This window comes from Pinus tabuliformis, chromosome 3_1, assembly GCF_031772625.1.
Source record: "Pinus tabuliformis cultivar Carrire ecotype Pingquan chromosome 3_1, CPIR1, whole genome shotgun sequence".
Lineage (NCBI taxonomy): Eukaryota > Viridiplantae > Streptophyta > Pinopsida > Pinales > Pinaceae > Pinus > Pinus tabuliformis.
The window spans coordinates 702,860,291-702,881,920 of record NC_142301.1 but is presented as its reverse complement, the minus strand read 5'-3'; the positions used below and the strand labels follow the sequence as shown (position 1 = coordinate 702,881,920).

The window sequence follows — 21,630 nt, the reverse complement described above, 5'->3', positions numbered from 1 at the left end:
ACGGCACTCATCTCTTTGTTGCCGTGGAGACTCCAGCTGATTACACATTGCCCACCATGTTTTGCATTTCTCAAATCTCCGGAAGACCTGATCAACAAATTGAGAAATCTCTGCCGACTCCAAAAAATGGCGTTGAAGTCATTCGGTGCTTCCAAAAAAAAGAACAAAACGTATTAACAGATAAAACATTTCCCTTATCAAAATGTTTCCCCGAAACTGTAAGCCTCCTCCTATCCCATTCGTTTTCTCCTTTTGTTCCGAATACCAAGAATCAGTTCCGAATCCAAGAATTAGTTCCGAATACTAACTGTTAATTTACGTTGAGTTACTAGAGACCTTCAGTTACAACCAACCCGTAAATGTTTCATAATGGTTTATTATGACGAGTTATTACGGTAAGGATGTTACAACAGTATTTTATACTCTAAAAAAATTTAGACATAATTTTTTTTATTTAATTCATATTATATCCTTAACATTATTTATTTTAAAAAATCTTTAACATTTTGTTATTATTGAAAAACTATAAATATCAAATTTAATTCAAAGAAAATAATAAATTTCCACTTTGACCAATCTACTCTATTGGATTAGCGATCAGAAAATGATAACATTTTTCCATTTGAAAATTCCAAAATCAAATTTAATTGAAAGAAAATAATAAATTCCACTTTGACCAGTCTACTCTATTGGAATAGCGATCAGAAAATGATAACATTTTTTCATTTGAAAATCCCAAAATCAATTCAAAGAAATCGTTTTCACTTTGAGTAAATTTTTTTTTTATTGGAATGGGATTTAGAAATAGCTTAGACTTTTCTTTTTTCATGCTATTATGAAAAGAAAGAACAAGAAATAAAAGATTTGATGTTATTGTGATTGAAGGTAGTTTTTTCTTTTTTACAATGTCATGACAAAGAAAAAATTAGATACTATTTTGAATGAATTTTATTAAGAAAGGAAAAAAATGTATTATGTTGAATGAGTTTTATAAAAATAAATTATTTTCTATTGATTCCAATAATAATATACATTACTTTTTTAAATAAAGATGGTAGGGAATATTGGAAAAATGGTAAAACCAGGTGATTGGCAATATTGGAAAAATGGTAAAATCAATTTTTTTTTTACATAATATTTTTTTTATTGATTCTAATAATAACATACACCTTTTTCGTAAATGGATAGGGAATATCGGAAAAATGGTAAGACCAAACCCCTTAAAGACCAATCTTTGTGTTGAAATAAAGGTTTTAAATATGTAAAAATTAATTATAACAATTAAATGTCAAAACCATATCCTCTCTGTTAAAATAGCAATTAAAATCCTTACCAATAAAAGTTTTAAGTAGTAATATCAACCGCTGGAAATTATATTGGAAGGAAAAAAGGTTTAATAAATATTAATAATTTTTAAATTAATTGAAGGAATGAAAGTTAATAAATATTGATTATTAAACCTTTTCATCCTTCTACTCCTTTCGTAAAACAAATCTCAAAATAACCGTTGCACGTTACTCGGTGAGCAGAGCTTTAGCCTTTACCCCTCTATCCTTTTCCTAAAACAAATATGAACATGACCATGAGCAAACCTTTACCCCTCTAGGCGGTGATTGAGAATGACTATATATATGGAAATAAAGTCTTAAATTTTTTATGAAAAATTTAAATGAAAAAATATTTGAAATAATCTTAAAAAAACTAAAAATAAAAGAAAATATTTAAATTTTAATCTAAATCAAAATGTAAATTTGAAATAACATAAAACAAATTTAGCCCAAATAAAATTGATGAAAAAAAAGTTAATTTTTTTTTTAATAATGCGAACCAAGATAATTAAAAAAGTTAATTTTTTTATAATGCGAACCAAGATAATTAAATAAAAGATAAATTTTTAGTTCAACTACATTTTCATAAAATTAATCTATACATGTAAATAAGTGAATAAAACAATTATAAATGTTAAAACCAAAGAAAAATAAAAGACGAGATGGATGGGTGTTGAGATTAATGTGTAAAGGGTTTTCATAAATAGGATTTTCATATTATCTTGTTTATATATATATATAATTTTTTTAAGATAAAATATTATTGTAAATTTAAATTATATATATAATTAAATTAGGTTATTTATATTATTATGAAAAAGGTATACATAGATAATTATTACTAGTTATTAGTTTGCCACTTGAAAAACTAAATTGGTAGTATAAGTTTAAAATTTTGAGGTTGTATATCTTATAGACTACCATATTCTCTTTCAAAATGAAAATATATTCTAGAAATAAAGTAAATCATGAGATAATAAACATGACAATGGTTGTACTATCATAGTTGTTTTACTTGAAAGATTTGGCTCACTTAATCATCATTTAGTTAGAGATAACATTAGATTCGTTGGTTGTGGCTCATTGTCATTCTTCTAGGAGAAGAAATCAAAGTTTTCCATTTTCTTGGTCAGAATTGACACTTTCTTGTTGAACATGTACACTTTGTCCAATAGTTTAGTCACATAGATTATCATTTCTAGCTGAGTGTCTGCTTTATCAGTGACCACTCTACCCACGAGAATTTTGATATGCCAGTAAAGATCGATAGTTTTCATGTAGGAGTGTGATCTGGTGGAGCTACCCACATCATGAATCCACTCAATGGTATCTTAGTCCACCTATCTATTAGGAATAAACCTTCTAGCTTGTTTGACTTGATCTTAGAGATCGCTCTTTGGATTGCGTCAAGAATGATATCCTTGTATTTGGCCATGGTAGCACATGTTGCCGTTTGAGCTTGAGTCTGGACAATAGAGGGGGGAGAAAGGTTAGAGGCTATGGAGGGGCTCAACTAGCCTCTTTTGTGTCCACTTTAAGTAGAGGAGAACCAAAGTTTGGCCATGGTCCAGGGTGCCCAGGGAGAGGATAAATAAAGGTGGGAAACACGAGGAAAGGAAGAACTAAAATCAAAGTGGAGATAGAGAGAACAAGAAAGAGAGGGACCTGAGGCACACTAGGAGGATGAGTAGAGGGGAGAGGAGGTTAGATTTAAAAGGATAACCAAACAAATAATAGACTTGAAATCACCAAGAAGGGAGAAACATGTGAGTTGAGGGTGTAGTCGTATAGGGAAAATACCCAAAGGGAGGCCATAAGGAACAAGCCTCCCATAATTAAGAGCCCAATGGAAGGGAAGTAAATCTATAAAACAATAAACCTAGAACTCATGCAGAACCCTAGGATCAAGATATTCACAATTGAAGGACTACTTAGAATAGAAATGACTATCAATTCAGTAACGAACTAGAGATATTGTGCTACTATAGCTACGCTTGCATGTAGTGGAAGCTCCCGTGTAGGATTGAAATTGGGCTTCCTTTCTACTAAACTAGTATGCTTAAGAAATGAGAAGTTCGTAAAAGTCTATAAGTACTCGCGGTGAACAAATGTATGCAATGCAATAAGCAACAAAGAGAGCATCAACCCACCCTTCTTTCACCTCTTTCCGCCACCATGTGTCATGGTATCTTATCAATTGCCCATTAGTTGCCTCGATTGCAACTATGATGCTTTTGCAAGTTGAATGTAGGATGAATTGTCCCTCTCCAAACTCCCATGTAGCGAAGGCCATCACCTCAACGTCCTCCCATGAACAAATTGGATTTCCCTTTAAGTGCAATTGTACCTTAATCCATGCAAAGCACCACTTGATAAATGCTTAATCACCTCAAATTAAATACATGACACTCATATCAAGTTGCATACATCACTCCATACACACACCCACTATAGAGATAATTTTCAAATATCAATATTTATCATCTCAAATACATTTTTCTTTAAAATTTAATAAATATTAATTATAATAATTTAACTTCAAAAATAATATATATATATAACAAAATAAACATAAAAATATATATATTTTTTAACAAAAACATAAATAAATAAAAATTTATAATTTTCTCTATTTATACTTATTTTGCATTGAAAAATATTTTTCACAATCTCTAAACAATTTGCAAATATCTTACAACATAATATAACTACAACTACTTAACACAATGTTAAAACATACATGAGAATATGTGTTCTCCACAAATTAACACAAGATTTTTAAGAAATTTGCAAATATCTTATAATGATATATAATTACAACTACTTGGTATAATGTTAAAAAATACACGCTAATATGTATTTTCCATAAGTATAGTGACTCTTTTTTTCATTATAAATTTGAAAATCAATCATTCATATATATATATAACTTAAGAGCATGAGATTAAAATATTTTATAGATGAATTCATCAGGTATTCAATATGAAATAAAAAGTTCCCTCATTAAGGAATTAGAGGAATAGATTTTTATATAAAAGGAATATTTCTACTCACACTAGATTTCATAATATAGATCCTCTCAATCAGTATTAAGAGGATTTATAATATAATTTGTTACTTTATAACTATCGATTCCACTTTTCATAAGAAAACAATTTAGATAAAAATTGTCCTTATATATAATACTTTGTAACAAGATATTCAAAGTGTAAAGAATTAATCGAGTTATTCTTATAAGAAGTTCTCTACCAAAGTGTGATATAAAAAGAATAATAGAACTACCAACCATTGATATGGTAATGATTGTAAAATTTCTATTAAAGCAAATAGGAATACCTCTAATGAATCTTTGAAGCTTGATAAAATAGATACACACAAAGTTTTTTGTTTATTTATTTATTTATTTTGCAAAAACAAACTCGTAATTTCGTTCAATAGTAGGTAGAAAATACATTTTGTAAATACACACTTTGCATGTGCATTCTCCTTGGATATGCCCAGATCCGTGAGTGGTGTACATAAGTCAAAAGAATATGCCTAAAGCATATCTAAGAAAGACCAAAAAGCCTGGAAGGGAAACATAAAAAGAAGTGAAAATACAACAACAAAAAAGTAAACATTGGGGAAGATCAAGGAGTGACATTGATCTTCCCCTTCTTTCCTTTATTTTTTTGGACCTGCGTCCAAATTCCCATATTGGTGCCAAGCGGAGCCAAAGCCTAAGAACACTCTAATATCTTTGGAGGATGATCCTTGTACTAGTTTGTGCTTTTAAATACATGGACACATTTTGTGCCCACCAAACTATCCTCCATGTGTGTCTCATTAGTCTGATGTTCTGAAACCATGAGAGTTCCAGTATCTACCATGTTTTGTTTAGAAGCACCCCCACGAGACACCACACCCCAACTGTGTGTAGGCCATGATGTATCTGAGCATCCTCTTTTGATTGGACTGGCTGGTTTTCCAGAATATCCTTCTCCTTAACAACGGATAGATGGGGATATGTATATTGCGAACATTTTTGTTTATTTGTTGGCCTCATTAGGGGAGTTTTGAGGTCTAAAATGGGCCTCCTAAGAAAAATGTACAAACAAAATAAAATTTATAAGAACCAATAGGATTCAAGGCGATGATGTCAACCATGAAGGATGATTCACCATTTTTGGAGTAAAAAAGTAAAAATAATAAAAAATATTAAAATAATAAAACTACTTTTTCAACTCGTATTTTCAACTTATCTCCCTAAGGTTTTACTCAAATTTCGAGTGGGAATACTCGTTAGATACAAAATTTAATTCCCCGTCCAAGGAGTACCCATGTTGCATACTTTCGATGGACCCTGCTACACGAAAAATGAGAAATACATGAAAAAGACGTGATTGCAATCACATTTTTCATGTATTTCTCATTTTTCGTGTAGCGGGGTCCATAGAAAGTATGCAACATGGGTACTCGTTGGATGAGGAATCAAATTATGCATCGAACAAGTGTGTCTACTCGAAATTTGAGTAAACCCATAGGGAGATAAGTTGAAAATACAAGTTGAAAAAATAGTTTTTGCTTTTTTCCCTCTAAAAGTTGATGATGTAATCTAATCTTATTTTATTATTTCAACTATTATTTTATAATTTCCTTAGAAGGCCCATTTTAGACCTCAAAATTCCCCTACTTCTTCTTTTATGGATTCTTTTTGGCCTGTGGACATGTGTTCTATAACTTTCCAATTTGAAAACATTCTCGACATCTAAAAGTCGTGTTCTCATAATCTAAAAGTCTTGATGTTTCATTTGTATATGGCTAGAAAGACATTTATTGAGGTCAATCTCTACACATATTCTTGCAAATGTATAAATAACTTTTTTTGTCTTTTCATTGTCCATTTCTTGAATTTCCCAAGTGTATTTCCAATGTCCTCTGTGACCCTGGGGTGCTAGATTTAGAACTCTCACCCAAATCGACATCGTAGAAACCACCATAGTTGTGGCATCAAATTATGGGAACCATGGCATAATGAAAAGGCCAACATTACCCCAAAACCATGGTCCATCATTCAACACAATATCCATTTCTTTTTGTGTGTCAAATTGTATAATGAAAAAACCTTTGGAGCATAAATAAATGTCGCAGTTTGACGTCCAAAGGGTTAATATCCATTGGTGAAGAACCTTAGGTTTGGGCCAAAAACCATTAAATCTACAAATTCCAACCTTTGATTTGAGAGTAGAAAAGAGAGTGTTTACCTCTAAAATATTTACATCCATATAAGGAGCATTCTCCATTTTTTCAACAATGTAGGGGCCAAGATTATTTTGGATTTGAGGTCCAATGTTTTTTTGGAGTAGATCGGTAAGAAGGGAGGAATTTCCTTTGGTTGCATCCTTGTACGAAAATGATCCATTTTGAGTCCTGGATCAGGGAGCTCCACTACGCAACCGCATATTCAAAATAATGGATGAATTCTTATAGATACCATTATCTTTGATATTTGTACAATCCTAGTGTAAAATCCCTGCATATATGAGGTCTTGATACTCAATAGGAATATACCACTTTTTCTTAATACTCTATTTCAAGTCATTAACGATATCTGTATAGTTTATCAAAAACATAGATGACTTCCCACGAACACTTCTAATGAAAACCTGGAAAGAAAAATATTCCCCCGAGACAGAAGAACAAAAGGCTCCATCCAGAGAGAGTGTGTTTTCATTTTATATGGGTTTATAGCCCAACTGGAGCCAAATTTGTTGTCTTTCATTGGCTCTGGCACACCCATATCAGCGCCCACAAAAAACAAGGAGGCGTCTTTTGCATCCACTGATTGTTCAACGACCAAAACAGAGTAATGTATACATATATGGGGACAAAACAATAGTGATATCACCTTACTCCATCTCGCACTATCAAATGGACCATCTTGAGTATTCCATGGAAAACCAAGATAAAAATAAAAAGTATTTAGACTTTCGAAACAAAAGCCTCCCATATTGCAATTGTGCCATATCTATTAGGTAGGTGATTGTGTGATTTTTATTGTTTTGGGGACAAATAACATCTATGCAAAGAGCCGTGACAGATGTAGATTATTGAGAGCAAATTCGTGTCTTTCACCCACTGATTTTGTTGCACTTCAGTGTAGGGAAAACCCCAATGCCCCATCTGTAACTTGGTTGGGTGTGTTGTATTCTTTCTACGACTAGCCCCACATGTTGTTATGTTGCGTCAAGTGCAACGGGAGGAGAAACCCCCCTTGCCGGGGGGTTTGTAGGGTGGCGACTACCCCCCTACATGGGGTTCAGGGCAACGCCCCAAGATTTTTTGTATGTAGGCCTACCCAAGGATGGGGGGCATATCCAAAGATGGTAGGCATACCTACCCATGGTTTTGCACATGGTTTTCACGCATGGTTTTGGGCATATGATGGTTTTTTCCCATGGTATTTTGTAGATCTGGTCAAGGAAACTACGATTATGTTCTAATCCAGGGTTAATGGATTGGGGCTTATGAATGCTTATATATATATATATATATATATATATATATATATATATATTGTAACATTGAAAATAATATAAGGAAAAATCAATCTAGTTTTCTCGGTTTGGGTTCCAGGAGAAAATATATGTGAATATTTTATGTTCTCACCATTGTTTATTTTTTTGTTTTAAGAATTTTTTTGCAGGTAATTTCTATACAAGGTTAAAACCTACATTTGGTATCATAATTGTTTCATCTTCAAAGGGATGTTTTTGTTTTTGAGGGGTTTTGCTCGGGCCCGTGGTAGACCCTGTTACAGTGGGAGATTCACGGGATCAATTCTTGCGGTGAAAGGAGATGACGAATAATGGAAATATGAGATCGATAAATTCAATGTACAAAGTTTTGTGCTATGAAAGATTATGATAGAGGATATGTTGGTGGATAGAGATCAATGGATTTTTGTAGATAAAGATATGACACCAATAGGAATATCAACATAAGATTGGGCAAAGTTAGATCGAAAGGCAAAGATCACAATACGATTGTGTCTCTTAGATTCAATATTGCTAAATGTATCATGGGAAGTTATGACGAAGGTTTTGTGGAACAAGTTAGGGACTTTGTATCAATCTAAGTCTCTAGTGAACAAATTGTTCATGCAGAAAAATCTATATAACCTGAGGATGAAGGATGGAGACTTGGTAACAGAGCATTTGAATGCCTTTAATACTGTGGTAAGTCAATTTTTATTGTTGATATTAAGATTTCAGACGAAGACAAGTGCATCAGTCTGTTGTGTTCTCTACTAAACTCATGGGATAATTTGGTTGTTCCTATAGGTAGTAATACAACTACCTTGAAGTTTGATGAAATAGTCTCATCCTTTTTGTCGGAGGAGATGAGATGGAAAAATATGGAGAGACAGAATGGACATGCCTTATCTGAGGATGGTCCTAGAACGAAAACAAAAATAAGCCCTCAAGTGGGAGATCTAAATTTAGAGGGAGATTTAAATCTCCAGGAAAAGTTGTAAACGTATGTTGGAAATGCAGACAAGAAGGGCACTACAAAAAGGATTGTAGATCTAAAAATCCTGAGCAAGGAAAGGGATATGATGATGCTCCTTTTGGAGAGACGAAAACCACCTCAAATGAAGCTAGGGATGTGTACTTTGCTTCTCGTTCAAGTAAACACATAGATCATAAGGCATGGTTGATTGACTTAGGTGCATCTTTTCACTTCACTCCTCATAGAGAGTGGTTCCTGCGAGTATGAGAAATATGATGGTGGTGATATCTTTATAGGGGATGATAGGAAGGCCAAAATCATAGGACGTGGAAAAGTCAAGCTGAAGTTGCAAGGTGGAAGGATTATAACACTTCCTAGTGTTCTGCATATTCATGCATTAGCCAAAAAAATGATTTTTGTAAGCAAGATGGATGATGCAGGTGTAAAAACAACGTTTGAGAAAGGTACCCGCAAGATGGTTTAGGGAGAATTGGTATTGATATGGGGGGTTTGGATTGAAAATCTATACAAGCTTCTAGGTAGCACTGTTATTGATGGATGCAACAGTTCTATGGTTCTTGAAAGTGGAGTAGAAAAGCTACTGGTCTCTAGAGAAAAGACTATCTTGTGGGATCAAAGGCTTGGACATATTGGAGAGAAGGGCATACACATACTACATGGTAATGGTATGGTAGAATGTATGTTTAATTTCTCTCTGGATTTCGATTTCCGTGAACATTGTGTATATGGGAAGCAAAATCAGGTGAGTTTCCCCTCTAGTGCTAAGAGGGCGAAAGGGATATTAGAGCTTGTGCAGAGTGATGTGTTTGGACCTATTTCAGTTCCATCACTGGGTAAATATGTGTACTATGTCTCATTTATAGATGAAGTCTTGAGGAATACATGGATATACTTCCTCAGGAAGAAATCTGAAATCTTTGACAAGGTTAAATAATTTAAGGCTCTAGTGGAATATCAGACAGAGAGAGAAGTAAAAAGTGTTAAGGACATATAATGGTGGAGAGTTCATAAAGAAGGAATTCGAAGAGCTCTGTAAGAAGTGTGGTATACCACACAAAAATACTACTCCATACACACTTTAGTAAAATGGAGTTTTGAAAAGAATGAACACATTGATGGAAAATGAAAGAAGCATGCTCAGTGGTGTTGGGTTAGGACAAGAATTCTGGGCAGAGGCAATGGACATTGCATGTTACCTAGATCACCTTCATCAGTGTTGGAGGATAAGACTCCACATGAGGTATGGACTGGTAATACACCCTCTCTTTCACATCTCATGGTGTTTGGTTTCTATGCATATGTACATGTTCCAAAGGAGAAAAGAACCAAGCTGGATAGTAAATCTGAAAGGTGCATCTTTATTGGGTATAAGGATGGTTTAAAAGGTTATAAGCTTTGGAACCAAGAAACAAGGAAGGTTGTGTATAGCCAAGATGTGGTGTTTAGAGAGGTAAAATATGTTATTAAACATGAAATCCTACCAAAGGAATCTGAGAAGATAGATTTTGAACTGAAGGAGGAAGAATCAGACTCTACAGAAGAACATGAATTAGAAGAGGAAGAGCCACAAACTCGAGTTTTGAGGAGATCAATTCGAGAGAGAAGGAAACCAAAGAGGTATAGTCCATTTTGTTTTTTTTTTCAAAATTTGCTTTATCTATTATTGATGATGATCCCAGAATTGTCAGGGAGGCATTTGATTCAGAGCGTGGGAAACTCTAGAAGGAGGCCATGTTTGAAGAAATGACATCTTTGGACAAAAATGAGGCTTGGAATCTCGTGGAGTTGTTAGTTGGAAGGAAACCCATTGGCAGCAAATGTGTGTTTAAGAAGAAGATGAGTGCAAAAATCAAGGTGGAGAAATACAAAGCTCAGTTTGTAGCAAAAGGTTATTCCCAAGTGTTGGGAATTGATTTTGGTGATATTTTTTCTCCTGTTACCAAGTGAGCTTCTATTAGATTACTTTTATCTGTTGTTTCTACTTTTTATTTTGAGGTAGAATAGATGGATGTGAAGACATGTCTTCACATGGATATGGGAGAAGAGATCTACATGAAGCAACCAAAAGGATTTGCGGTGAAGGGTAAGAAAGAATTGGTATGTAGGTTAAAAATTTATTTTTATGGATTAAAGCAGTCATTAAGAATGTGGTATAAAAAATTTGATACATATATATAGGGACTTGACTTCACAAGGAGCAAAGTAGATCACTGTGTGTATTTTAAATTAATTGGTGACCATGTTATTTATTTGGTTTTGTATGTGGATGATATGTTGTTGATTGGAAATGACAAAGAAATTATCGAGGATTTGAAGATCCAACTGTCCTCCAAAATTCGACATGAAGGATCTTGGTGCTACAAACTATATTTTGGGCATGGAAATTAAATAAGATCGGGCAAAGAGGAAGCTCTAGTTAAACCAGAGGAAGTATGTCGAGACAATATTGCAAAGGTTTGATATGCAAGATAGTAAACCAGTGAAGGTTCCTATTCTTGTAGGTGTAAAGTTATCTACTAAAAAATGTTCCATATGCGAGTGCAGTTGGTAGCCTGATGTATGCAATGGTCTATACCAAACCATACATTGCACATGTAGTAGGAGTATTGAGTAATTTTATGTCAAAACCAGGGAAGGAGCATTGGACAACAATGAAGCGGGTTTTCAGGTATTTGCGTGGCACTAGTGATTATGGTTTGTGCTACCAAGGAAGACCAGGATTGGACAAAGTTTTGGACGTATATGGCTTTTTTTATGCAAACTGGGCAGGAGATCTGGATCAGATAAGATCTACAAGTTGGTATGCATTTAACCTATTTAGAGGAGTATTCAGTTGGATGAGAAAGAGACAATTTGTAGTGGCACTTTCAACTACAAAGGTTGAATACATGGTAACCAATCATGTAAGAAAGGAATCAATTTGGTTGTATAGATTGTGTTCAAGTATGTGGTTGGTACAACGAACTATAAGGATAGACTGTGATAGCTAAAGTGCAATTTATTGGCAAAGAACCTTGCTTATCATTCGAAGAAAAAACACATTGATGTTCAGTATCACTTTGTCATGGATATGGTTGAAGACAAAAAGATGTTGCTAGTAAAGGTGGACACTTTGAAGAATGTCGCAGATGCATTGACACAGTCTTTGAGCACTGAGAAGTTTTCTTGGTGTAGATAAATAATGGGTGTTGCATCCCTGGACCAATGACTATGCACTCTTGCGCCCCCCTCTGTGGAAAGAAGAAAACAAGTGGGAGAATGTTGGGTGTGTTATATTCTTTCCATGACTATATCCATGCGTTGTTATGTTGTGTCAGGTGTAGCAGGGGGTGGCAGTTTCCCCTATCGGGGGGTTTGCAGGAGGGTGGTAGCCCCCCGGGTAATTATTATTATTATTTTGTTATGTGGACCCAAATAGTTGGATGGACCCAAGGATGGGGGGAAGACCCAAAGATGGTGGGCAGACCTACCCATGGTTTTGTACATGGTTTTCACATATGGTTTTGGGCATGATGATTTTTTACTCATGGTATTTTGTAGATACAGTCAAGGGAACTACATTTATGTTCTAATCCAGGGTTAATGGATTGGGGTTTATGAATGCTTCAACATGTATATATATATATATATATATATATATATATGTATTGTAACATTGAAATGAATATAATGAAAAATTAATATGGTTTTTCTGGTTTGGGTTATAGGAAGAAATCTCTATGTATATTTTATGTTCTCACCATTATTTATTTTTCTGTTTTAATAATTTTTTACAAGTAATTTATGCACAACATTAAAACCTACAAAGTCATTGAGATACTTAGCCCTAGACTAGTGCAGAGATGGGCGTGGCCACGCCACACCAAAGGTCGTTGAATGCATCTAGTCCGAGAAGAAATTTGTCAGTGGTGCATCATTTGACCTTGCAACTAGACAAAATCCTGGGAAGCCTCACCATTGCTCTTAATATTTTATTTATTTTTATTTTATTAAAACTAAAAAAGAATTTTTGGATAATTGGCAACCTTGAAAGATCAAATGCCATTATTGCACAAGATACAACTATTTCATAAATGCCACAAACGAGCCAAATACGACATGTCTTTGTAGACTTGAACCCACATAGCTAGGGAAATGAATTTTTCACCAAACCACTCAAATGAAGATCCTTTGACAAATACATACAAATCTCTTATTTAAAGAAAACAAATTCACAATTATATAAATAGAAAGGAAGAGTAACTATTGCACTTATCTATATTAAATCCTAGGAAGTTTTGGAGGAAAAATTTAATACGTTAAACTAAATAAAATAATATAATTCCCTTGAAGAACTAGAATTCCTACCTTTAATTTTTTTATGAATCCCCTAATGCCATGGACACCATTTTGAATGCCCCCAAAGAGGATGAAACTGTTTTATTTGGAAGACATTGAGTTTGGGGTTAAGCAACTTGCTAAGGACATTGAAGACTACCAAGTTGAAAATTTTAAAATAGGGGGGTCTATCCTCACCCCTTACATACAAAAACCCTTCAATTGAGTAGTGAAGCAAGGCTTCCCTAGGTCTTGGACGCAAATCCTTATTGTATCTATCTTTAAAAGTGGGGGAATAAAAGCATTCCTTTTTCTTATAGGACCATTATGATTAACCCCATTTTAGATAAGTTGTATGGAATTATTTTGGAAAAAAAAGGATTAACTTATGGCTAGAAAGCCATGGTAAAAGAGTTAGAGGCCAAGTTGGATTTATGAGATATCATTCAAATGTGGACTTCTTTGTTACTCTTAGGATCATTATGGAGGAATGTCACAATAATAAAGCTAATCTCTTGTGTTTGTTCATTGAATTTAAAATGGTTTTTGACATCGTTTCTAAGACAAACTTGAGGAATACGTTGGAAGAGATAATGGGTCCTCTCGAGTTGAGGGTTGCTATGACAAGGTTGTATGAGAATGTTATTGTTAAGTCTACACCCGCCGAGAGTTAGTTGAAAGAAATTGACTATAATATCAAAGTCAAGCAAGGGTGTCCTTTGTCCCCTACCCTTTTTGGCATATACGTTGATAAGCTAGAGAGTGTAAGTTTGGAAGATACAAGTTGTGTTGGCCCCACGTTCACCCTTATAGTCATAACTCTTCTCCTTTATGCTAATGTTATTTCTCTTTTGGTGATGAGTCATTGCAATCTTGGAAAGAAATTAATAATCCTCCAAGATTTTTGTTTCAAGATGGGTATGATGATTAATTATAAGAAAACAAAATTCATGATAATTAAATTCATAAAGATCACATATGATATTTTCATATATGACAAGAACAATTTGGAGGAAGTTCCTTCATACAAATATTTAGGAATAGATATCCATCACAAACTCAATTGGAATTATAACATTGAGAAAAGGAAAAATGAAGGATCTAAAGCTTATTATCAACTTGAAAATAATTGCAAATTAGCATATATCTGGATATGGATAAAAAATAAACCCCTCTTTGAGACTCTTGTCACTCTTGTTATTTTATATATATGCGAAATTTGGGGTTGTAGTATCTCCAAAGAGTCGTTGAAGAAGATTAAACATATCCAAAAGCAAATTTTAACCGACAATTTCAGCATTAAAGGGAATGTACCCTATCATATCATCTTGACTGAAGCTAGTATTTTTTGCATTAAAAACATGGTTATGACTAGGTATCTTATGTACAAGAAAAAATTAAACAATGTGGAAGATAAGAGATTACCAAAAATAACTTCTAACTCTAGCCAAAACCACCACCTCTAGCTCAAGTGGAGATAAAGAAGGAGATCATTTTGTAGAATAATGATAATACTAAAATATTATTACATCAAAATTTGAGGAGAAATTATGGGGTGATAAAGAGGGTAAAATGAAACTAAGGTATTATAAAGAGGTGATCAACCCAAATCTCAAAAATATTTTTTGTTTCAACATCTTTGGTCATGCGACACTACGTTTCCTTGATGATAAGGGCTTGACCAACCTATGCCTACTACAACCAGACTACGTCTCTTCACTTACAATTTGCACTTAACTATGTGGAAATCTACAATTTAGATATGCAACAAAGTTCAACACAACTGAGTTCTTATAACAATAGGCACATGTCCATCCTTGACATGAAAGCATCCCATAAATACTTTTAAAATTAGCCAACTATTCAACAATACTTAGCCAAATAATGGATCACAAGGAACACGACAAATGTATGTCTTAAGTTTATTAATATAAAGATTGCTACAGAGACTCAAAGAGGGATTGTGACCAATTGCTTGTAGTTTTTTCAGAGAATACAAGTATTGAAGGCACAAATGCCTATAACACTTGTTAATCCAACCCCTAAAACATCTAGAAGCCTACCTCGTGTAGGTCCTATCCATTTAATACTTCACTTAGCCAACATTCAAGTAATTTATTGTGTCAATTCTAGTGTTCACACAACAACAAAAACTTCTTGCTCAACCTTCTATGAATGAAAAAACTTGCATGACTTCGCAAATGGAGGCATCCTCTTTATATAGTGCATGTGCTTTGTCTTTTTTTTTGAAGTGCCTTGAGATCCGCTCCACATTCAAAGTGGATCCAATGTGTAATCCATCCACCAACCTATGGAACTCTCACCCCCTTGGGTCCGCACATCTAGCTTGTCCACCCAGGGTGTCTTAATCTCTCGTATAAAAGCAATTCTAGGTACATGTTGTCTAGCCTTGCAAGCTACAATCTTTTACACTTGGCGTAGTCAATTAGGCAAGGCTTTGTATTCCCAAAGTAAAGGTCTTACAATAACTCTCTTTTTTTTTCAAAACTATAATCCACTCAAAACTTTGAGAACATTCAAATTTTATCATAAATTCATTTCAAAATAAATTATCTTTAAGGCATAAATGAGTCTATACAAAATTTGTATATATTTATATTTTACAATTATAAAAATTTTAACTATATGGATGACCTAAATAAAATAGATTTTAAATATCTAAATAAAAATATATTTAATTTGAATAGCCAATAACATTAACAAATAATAGCTAATAATTATTGTACTCATGGCTAGTTTAACAACTAAATTAGTAGATATAGTATTCACTGCTAGAGAATTATGAAGAGTTTTTAAAAAAATAATTACATTAATTTTATTACATATATAATTTGTTTTTGTTTTTTTTAATGCAGTAGGTATTTGTTTTTGGTTTTTTTAATGTAGTAGGTATTAATTAACGTAATGTAAAAAGTGTTAATCTTTTTCAAGAAACAACTACATACAACTAAATTAGTAGATATAGTATTCACTAGAGAATTATGAAGAGTTTTTAAAAAAATAATTACATTAATTTTATTACATATATAATTTGTTTTTGAAGAGTTTTTAAAAAAATAATTACATTAATTTTATTACATATATAATTTGTTTTTGTTTTTTTTAATGCAGTAGGTAATTGTTTTTGTTTTTTTTAATGTAGTAGGTATTAATTAACGTAATGTAAAAAGTGTTAATGTTTTCCAAGAAACAACTACATTAATTTAATAATGGTAAACTAAATCATGATGGGTTTTCCGAGAAACAACTACATTAATTTAATAGTTGTAAAAGTGCCCATCAAAAAGCCAATAAACAAGCAAAGTCTACAACGGGAATATTCAAACGTATGATAACAATTTTCGAAGGATATAAAACAAGCAGCCAAGAATTTGACAATCGACCTAAAATAGAATACAATTAATCCATCGGAGACCATTCAAAGTTGAACGCCCCACACGCGTGCTGGATAAGCATAAGTGTTGAACATTTAACCGTCAAAACGTTGAATGTGGGATCGATAAATTTCCAGCACCAAGATTTCGATAAAATTAATGTATCCCACCGACCAAGCCTACAAAATCGAGATTCTGTGAAGATAGCGTGCTATAGAAAATTACAGATGATGTGTTTGTCCAGAAGACATACACTCATTGCGTAAAGCAATGATATAATCTAGACCATCAGATCAAAAAATCCGATCATTAATCTGAGCCGTCAATTTCTTCGCAAATCTCCTTAAATTGCAGGGTTAGCGCTTTCCAAACCCTCCTTCCTTTAGTTATTTGGCAGACGACGTTCAGGTTCGATTCTTGGCGTTTGCTGAGTTTTAATAGTTAACTTGTCTGTTTAGAGTGCCGGACTGAGTTTCCGGGCTAATTTTTCTTCCGTCTTTCTGTTATTATTACTTCCATCACTCATAAATACCTTCTTCTGGAGAATGGGGGAATTGGAACTGGCAGTCCGACTGCAGGGGCCAGAACCAGTTCTAATTGAGGCCCTTTTCCATGTGATCAAGGTTTATGATGTGATAATTTAGAATTAAAGGCCTGTTAGAGGCTACTACCATATTTTGAAGCGGTTTATTTAATGGAGGCATCAGATTTGATCTCCCTTTCGAACCCTGTGAAGATGTTTAGCGAGCGTTGTCATGCTATAATCTTGGACATTTATTTTTCGAGATCTCGAACTCAGGAGGGGTAAGCTTATGGAAAATTGTGTACAGTAGGTCTAAAATAGCGGGGATTCGTTTCGATCTTGTATTCTCCTTCTTTAAGAAGTTATTGTTCAGAAGTGAAAGGTAATGGATGAGTGTAAAACCCCATAGCGCTTAAAGCTTTGTTAGGGTTTTGATATGGCGTTGCCTTTGCAGGTGCGCTTGCAGGCGGGCCATCTTATTAATAAAACATTTTATTTTGGTTTTTTGGGGGAGGGATAACCTTCCCAGTCATCCGAGCCGGTTGTGGTCGGATGTCTGTGTCGCTTCGTGTTTGTGTTGGAATCTTTGATTGATTGTTTGACGTGGTTAACTGTCATTCCCATTTCGAAAAGCCCCTGTTACGACACGCCGAGGCAATTCTATCAGGTATAGAAAATCTCACAACACGCTCAGGGAATTCCACAATGCAGAGGAATTTTATCAGGTATGCAATCGAAATAAACTGAATTGTGCATTTATTTGTCTTTTTATTAAAAATTTGGATGCGAAAAGATGTTTAAGGAGCGATCGTAGATTAGTCATTTGATGGCCATAAAGATCAAACATGCTTAACTGATGATCAGATGACTACAAAGAGCAAGTCTGTTCAAATTGAGTTTATGATTTTAAAAAGTATTCATGGTGAACGGTCGTACCAACTAATCTTAGGATTAAATTTGAAGTAAATTGTTAAATTTATTAAAAGTAGTATTTCGATTTGTTGAGGTAGCTGAAGAATCACGATGTACATTCAAGAAATTTGTGGGAAAGGATTTATTTTATTTTGTAAAAGGTAAATATTCAATTTTATTTTTGATATAACATATTTTTACAACATATCTATGATTGTTTAAAATCATTTAAATTATGATAATCTCAAGCAGTTTGGAAGCAAAAAAAACTGTTATGTGCCTGTTTACATTGAGGTTGGTAAAATTTGCAGAACCGTTTTGGAAGACATATCAATCAATAATATTATTGAACTGTTTGATGTGAATTTTCGACGAATACGCCGAATTTTACAATAATTACGTCGGCTAGAACATTTTTGCTATGAGAGCTAGTTGAACGGACTTGATCTTTATGGTTATCAAATGACCAATCCATGATGTCTGTCGATGGAAGTATACCAAAGTATATCAGGCCTTATATAATTTAAAGATAAATGTATTCATAGTATTAAAGCTGTTTAAATTATGATGGTTTAAGTCAGTTTGCAAGGTAGAAATTGTTTTTAGATTCCCCTTAAATTTAACGGGTAATTTCTTTGCTATTGTTAAAATTTGCAGAGGCATATTTTAAAATACATTTTTCTCGGTTATCAGTATTATCTTTAAATTGTATGATGATAAGGCTTTTTATACAATGAATTTCACAATATTCACTTATCAACCAAAGCATGTGTCATGTCTACCAATTTCATAACAAAAGCAATCCTTAGATAAACATTTCGATATTGGTTCATTGCAATACATATTTCTATGGTCTTTTATCTGAACATCATGGGATAAAGTATGTCGATTATTATTTCTATGGTCTGCGATCTGATAATCACCGGATTAAGTATGTCCGTGCGTTATCATCGGTACAATATATACATTTTTTTCTTCAATTGTAAATTGTTGTATGTGTGAATTCAAATCCAGAGTTATAAATTATATAATGGAGATGGGTTTTTTATTTTACAAACCAGAGAAAAATCATACACCAATTTAATGTGTCTAATTTAATATATCTTAGTTAATAATAATTATTATTTTCTTTTATGAAATGAGTTGTTGATTGTTTTCAGTCTGGCCTATTCTTCTGCTCTGGTTATTGAAAAGAGCATCACGGGCTTCTGCACCAAGACGAGGTTAAATAATCAAAAAGACAGCTTGGGTGATTATTACTGGCCGTGTGTCTTTGAGGAGCTTCAGGAATCAGTTGCGGTATTTCAGTAAAGTGCTTATATTGGAGGTTAATCAGAGCTCAAACTATAAATCTTCATGATCATGAGGCTACACAATTTTCAAATGTCAGATAATTGACGATGGTTTAGGAGTCGGACAGTTTGGACAATTTCGAGAGATGCAAAAACAACTCATAAAGGGAGAGTGAAAGACAGAAGATGAAGCCCCGAGGTATGACTTCAATACCATTTACATATGCATGCATTCAAAGCACAAAGCATGTTGCGGGAAGGTTCAGGCTTTGCGGAGGTTATACTTCAAGTTTAAACTCGGTTAGATTATTAGTTCTTATCGTAATTTTGTGGTTGAATTGTCTTTCTCCTGAGTGATGTATTTAAAGAAAAGATTTCATGAAATTTATTTTCGAAAAAGAAAAATTCAAAATCTAAACCACAACACCCAGGTTAGCTTATTAGTTGTTATGGTCACTTTTGATTGAATTGTCTCTCTCCGAAATCAAAATCTAAACCCCAACACTCGGTTATTATACTAGTTATTATTTTAATTTGCGGTTGAATTGTCTATTTCGCTCTCTATTTCCCTCTTCATATGTTCAAGGGAAAAAAATTCCATGAAACCTACCTTCAAAAAAAAAGACCCAAAATCTAAACCACATCAGATTTTGCAAAGGGCAAAGCTCCCTATCCTACCCAAATAAGAGGGGAGATCCTACCAGGCCCACAAGATTAACCAGAGCAGATTTTGCAGAGGGCAATGATATTGTCCGCCGCTGGCAACAGTTATGATGTGATAAGGAAATAAGAGTATTTTTTTCCCCTGTTCTTTGGGGAGAGAGAACGACAGATTATGAAAATGACAAAAATCCGTCCAATTCATGGACAGTTTTGAAGAAGCAAAAACAGCTCTAAAAAGGAATGTGAAAGACATGGCAGAATTTACGAAGACAAAGAGGCGCTGGCTGCCGCTTGGTGCTGACTGCCACTTGGTGCAAGAAGAATGGGGCAGGCAATAAAAAAAGTTGTTTGTTCTTTAATTTGTAGGTAGACAGAGAGAATATCTGATTCAGAAAGTGAGATATATGTTCTTCTGAAATAAGATGGTGATTTGCCGCGTAGTGTTTTGTTTCTCTGATGTTAATTAGATTAGTTTATGTGTTTTCTGCATTTCCATTGTTGCGGGCTACAGAAGCATTGGAAAAGCTGGTCCCCATGGCCTCTGCCTAAGGTTGTGTACACTGTACATTGAGCTTGATCGCTGCTGATTAAAAGTTAGCATTTACCTTGGTCATTAAATAAGGCAGCTACCTTGTTCTCATTAAATGTGATCAGATGTGCTTGAGATTTATGATTGCCAAGTTATTATGCACTTAGATGTTCTTGAGGCAATATCTAGCACCTATTATGGTCGCTGTTTCTATTTTGCGGATGTTTTACTTATTTGTAACGTTTGTTGTGGGAACCAGTAGCTTACATTTATCTGTACTCAGAAAGTTGATTGATTATTCTCCCTGGTTTTGGGCACCTCTGTCACCAATGTGAAAATTATTCAGTCACTTGATGCACTCCACCAGCTTGGATGGAAAAGTGGACCATTCTACAAGTTAGGTGGCAAACAGTGTCTTACGTTTCTCTGTCCTCAAAGAAGTTAATGGCCTTCCATGTTTCTTTATCCTCGGGAAGTTGATGAACCCCATGGTTTGTTGATGGCCCTCCATGGTTTTAGGACCTCTGTCACGGATGTGATATCTATTGTCCAAAAAAATTATTAAGTCACTTGACTGAACTCTAGAAATTGGGCGGGTGGGTCGTTGAGATCTATCATTTTGCATATGGTGGGTGGGTGGCACTAAGAAAATTCATTGGTGGGTTAACATGTGGGTTATTATTTGAGTGGGTGGGTGAAGTCTGTCATGTTTACATATTGGTGAGTGGGTGAGATCTGTCATGTTTGCATATTGGTGGGTGTCACTAAAACAGTTTCGTGTGTAAAAGAAGCCATTGTGATTTATTACGGATCTCATATCTAAGAAAACATAAAACGCTCGCTGAATATATCGTATATATTCATCCTGATTCCTATCTAAGTCTCTTTTTCCTTAATAATATTGGTTTAAGGTAAATTATATATGTATATGTCAGTAAACATCCATACCATTACAAATGTCATATATATAGTTTTTTTCAGAAGAAAAAGGCTGTATATTTTTATATTATGATAATCATCATGTAAGGAAATATTGACAATTTTTCCAATCATATTACAAAAAGATACCATATATGCATCTACAGAAAATGTTAATCTATCAATCATGACTCATTTACTGATTTACTGTTGGATCTAAATAACTTGACTGATAGAGAGA

At 33.9% G+C, this 21,630-nt stretch overlaps 1 long non-coding RNA gene across 2 annotated transcripts; it reads left to right on the top strand.

Moving 5' to 3' along the window:
* Positions 1–16,709: 16,709 nt before the first annotated feature.
* On the top strand, positions 16,710–20,000 carry LOC149189090 (uncharacterized). 2 transcript variants are annotated; one of them, XR_016255876.1, is made up of 2 exons: positions 16,710–17,800; positions 19,182–20,000. It is a non-coding gene; the product is annotated as an uncharacterized LOC149189090 (long non-coding RNA). The 2 variants fall into 2 exon arrangements; XR_016255875.1 differs by having other exon boundaries at positions 19,148–20,000.
* Positions 20,001–21,630: the final 1,630 nt, after the last annotated feature.